Consider the following 4,703-nt stretch of genomic DNA (forward strand, 5'->3'; position numbering starts at 1 on the left):
GTGCTCACTTCAGCAGCACCTATACTAAAATTAGGACGATACAGAGAAGATTAGCCTAGCCCCTGCACAAGAATGACACGCACATTCTTGAAAAAGTTTGCCACACTCCCGTCTCTCCCCTTCAAAATAATGAAATTGAAAGGGAAAATATTTTCTTAAAAATACAGGAACTTTGACTGTACTATTTATTTTTGTTTTTATGTTGTGGCTACTGAAGTAGGTTAAATTTCGGTGAATGGCCCTAAATCTTTTAGGTTTTGAATAATAGGGAGTCATGTGGGGAGGGGGGGCTGTGTACACAATATCAGAATACAGCCATAAGGTTTGCTGTGTCTGGATTGTTGTGAACTGGAAAACCGAGTTTGTTGGTGTATCTATAGTGTAAAAAATTAAAAAGATTGCTAATGAATTACTTGTTAATAATTTTTAATAAGTTGCTCAATTACAGTCTGACATCATCAAGAGATTTTTCTACACTTTCTTCTAAGATTTTTATTGTATCATGTCTTAAATTTGAATCTTTTATCCATCTTGAGTCATTTTTTTGCAAGTGGTAAAAGATGTGGATCCAGTTTTAGTCTTTTACATGTGATTGTCCAGTTCTCCCAGCCCCATACCATTTGTTGAATAGGGATTATCCCCCCCACCCTTGTATGCTTTTTGGTTTATCAAAGGTCAGATGGCTATAAGAGGCTGGTTTCCTCTCTTGGTTTTCTATTCTGTCTATATGTCTGTGTCTCTATTTGTGCGCCAATATCATGCTGTTTTGATTACTGTTGCCTTAATGGGACTTCAAACTACTACAACCTTTTGGAAAGAAGTATGGAGAATCCTCAAAGAACTCAAATTAGACCTCCCATTTGATCCTGCAATCCCATTACTAGGCACCTACCCCAAAGAAAAAAAACTCATTTTACCATAAGGACCTTTGCACTAGACTGTTCATCGCAGCTCAATTTACAATCACCAAAATGTGCAAACAACCTAAATGCCCACCAACCCAGGAATGGATTAATAAGCTGTGGTATACATATACCACTAAAAAAAAGATGGAAACTTAACATCTTTTGTATTAGCCTGAAGGGAGGTGGAACACATTCTTCTTAGTAAAGTATCACAAGAATGGAGAAGCAAAAATGCAATGTACTCGATTCTAATATAAAGCCAGTAAGTGATCTAATACATAGCCACATAAGAGAAAAACTCAAATCAATTCAAGGTGGGGTTCATTGGGGGTGGAAAGAGGAGGAGAGGGTGATGGGGGCTCCTCCCACTTAAGGGGCACTACCTTATGGTGTCTGGCACACCTCTTGGGAGCGGGACACAATTATAAGAGGGACTTTCCCTAATAAATGCAACAGTGTACCCTGATTCTCTGTATCCTCAATTAATCTGAAATAATAACTAAAAATGAAAAGAAGGGCTTACAAAATTGAGAGGATGGCAAGTCTCCCCAACGAAGCTGCTCAATTGGACAAAATTTCTTTGGGTCATCTTCAGTTGTTTTAAGGCTTTTTTGCACACTCCACTCCCAAGTTCTTGGTTTCATTCTGGATAGTCAATAATCAAGAACATCAAGAACAAACGGTCTATTACTACCTGCCAGTTTCTCTCGCTCTCCCCTTTATTTAACTTTAATCCAATCATGTGTGTTCACTCTCTGACTGTAAAGATGTTCTAGGCGTCCTCAAACTACAGCCTGCGGGCCATATGCAGCCCACCTAGGACATTTATCTGGCCTGCTGGGTGTTTTTGCTGCCGCTGCCTGTCCTACTTAGCAGCTGACTCATCCCGGGGCCTGCAGTCCGGCCCTCCAACGGTCTGAGAGACAGTGAACTGGCCCCCTGTTTAAAAAGTTTGAGGACCCCTGTAGGAAAATACGGCGTCACACAGGCAACATGATCTTACTTCTGCTAAGGCAAACTTCCAACTTAACACATTTGTTTCTCTCCTGTGTAAGAGCTTATGCTAAAATGCTACTTGGAAAAATTATAAGAAATCTTCTTGGTTAAGTAGCTAACAACCTAATACATACAGAAAGCCAATGGACAAAAATGTACAAAAATGCCTTCAGAAAGGAACTAAGAAAGCCAACAGTTATTGAGGAAGACAAAGCCTGGCACTGACAACGCTTAAAACTGGTTTTCCCAAGCAGCGAGTAGTCTGATTTGATTTAGATCTGGGGGGAAAAAAGAGGAATCCTGCAGAAAATTCACTTTTAAAATATAAATTTAATTCAATGGTCCATCAAGATCTACTGAACAGATCAGTGGAATGGTCAGAGCTGAGAGATAGGAGCCAACATCTGGCGGCAAAGTGAAGACAGTTGGAAAAACAGGCAAACGGTACCTTGTGGTTTAGACCAAATACATGTTGGAGAGGCAGTAACAGGAGGAAATAGGACAGGACGGGTGGATATAAAGGCTGCCACTGCCGCTGACAAACCACGTGTTGGGAATAATTTAATGCGCACAAAATAGACTATGATAGAAAATGTCCAGAAGCTTCTGTCTTGAGAATTTGAGTATTTGGAGTTCACGTGGAGGTACCATGTCCGGATAGGTAAGAGCCGAGGTCTTGTTATGGGTCTGGTGGTCCTGTGTCCTGTAGAGGGGGATGTGGTAACAAACCCAGCAGGCTGGGAAGCCAGGCTTCCCATGTTCAAGTTGAAGCGCGTTTGTTTACCTCATGCATAACCTTGGACAATTTATCTGACCTCTTTTTGCTTTGGATTACTTACCTGTAAAGGGCAAGTCATTGCTCCCAGAATTGTCATGAGATTAATGAATTAATATTTATAAAGTCCTTAGACCTGGCGCCTGGTGAGAATTCAATAGAGAAGGCTGTTAATCATGGCAAATAAAATTATAATAGTCTCTGTTATGGCAATAATTCATATTACAATTTCCAGTATATTTTTTAGAAAGAACATCAATACATAAAGCTCCTGCTAACCCTGTCATCAGCTTTGGAAACGTGGCACACTCCGATCGATGCAACCAGCTCCCTGTTCAAGTGAGGGGGTCCAGTCAGTGAATTTATCATCTGGTTATAAATTGACTGGTTATAAATGCTAAGTGAACAGGAGCGTAATGAATTCTCCGGAAAGAACTTAGAGCATGTCAAGTTTTACTGACAGGGAGTCAAGTTTGATTTGTAATGTTGAGAACACCGATTGTTAGTGGCTTGGGCATGGAGCAGTAATTAACAAAAGTACGTAGATGTTTCTCTCCACCTGGTGCTCAGTCCCGCTGGAGACCCAGACACTTTGATAGATACGTGAAAATAATTCATAGACTTTTTTTCTAATTACCAAATTTCTTACCTCCCATTTCCCCCCAGAACATTGGGAGGTCCACATGTTTTGTTCACATACTTTGTACAAACTGAGTCAAAGTTGTAAGGATGTCCCTCACCCCGATACTGGGACTGCACTGTACCCAGTATACATTCCCTATCTCTTAGTTCCCCCCCCCCAGCTTTGATTTTCACTGCAGTTTACCTCCATATGTGCACTAACATGTGGATAGACTAGCTCCAACTTGGTATTGAGAACACGTGTTTCCCTTAGAGGAATGGTTTCTAGCTCCATCCGGTCGTCATGTCATTTATTTTAATGACATATTAAAATGTAAGATTGACTCATGATTTTAAAATTATTAACTATTTCAAACACAAATAAAACTACAAAGAATCATATAATCAATATTTTTTACTCATTAGTTAATGTTAGCAAATCTGGATATCTAGCAATGTTGCCAGATATATTTCAAATTTTAAAACAAAAATTTACAAGTGTATGGGAAGCCCTTGTGGATCCCCCAGTTCCATCTCAATCTATCTCCCTACCTACGCTCTTCCCATGCCAGGGGAAACCTCGATTCTAACATAAATGCTTCCATTCCATTTTATGATTTTATATCTGCATAAGGAGTACATCTATAAAAACACGTACTACTTGTGCTTTAAAACATTATATAAGCAGCATATTATAATTATCCTGAAATTATATTTTTGTTATTCTTCTGTTGCTTTAATCACCTTTACTGGGTTATAATTTCCATAAAATGCAGTCATTGTATTTTGTATATAATTTAACACACATGACTATCCCTGTACCCAACTCTCATCAGTTGTAGAATGTCTCCTACTGCTTATTCCAGTGAATTCCTCACATATCCCACACCCCAGGAGATGATTTATTCGATTTCTATCACTGAAATTAGCTTTTCCCGTTCCAGAACTTTGTATAAATGAACATTTCTGCTAGTACTCTCTGGTGTCTAGCTATTTTCATTAAGCGTAGTGTTTCCGAGAACTCCCCCTGTTCTAGTCTATCAGCAGTTCATTTCTATTTCATTTTCCAGGTAAACCACAATTTGTTTATTCATTCCTGTCGATGAGAAAGTGGACTCTCCATTTTTTTGGTTATTGTGAATAAAGCTGCTAAGAACATTCATGCACGTCCTTTTCTGGAAATATATCTTAATTTCTCTTAAATAAATGACCAGGAGTAGTAATGATGGATAGCATGGTGATAATAGTAGCATGTTTAGCTTTGTGAGAAACTGCCAAACTGTTTTCCAAAGTGATATTTATATTTCTAGAAATATTTTATATTTTATATTATGATATTTTATATTAATAGAAATATTTATATTTCTAGTTCCAGCTGCTTTTATTCTTTGCCAGGATGACTTGGT

The 4,703-nt window shown here is 38.7% G+C and overlaps 1 non-coding gene across 1 annotated transcript; it reads left to right on the forward strand.

Moving 5' to 3' along the window:
* LOC111723027 lies at positions 1-108 on the forward strand. The gene has a single exon (XR_002771659.1). It is a non-coding gene; the product is annotated as a U6 spliceosomal RNA (small nuclear RNA).
* Positions 109-4,703: the final 4,595 nt, after the last annotated feature.

The sequence above is a fragment of the Otolemur garnettii genome, unplaced genomic scaffold (genome assembly GCF_000181295.1).
Source record: "Otolemur garnettii isolate 467f Iridium unplaced genomic scaffold, OtoGar3 scaffold00007, whole genome shotgun sequence".
NCBI classification, from domain to species: domain Eukaryota; kingdom Metazoa; phylum Chordata; class Mammalia; order Primates; family Galagidae; genus Otolemur; species Otolemur garnettii.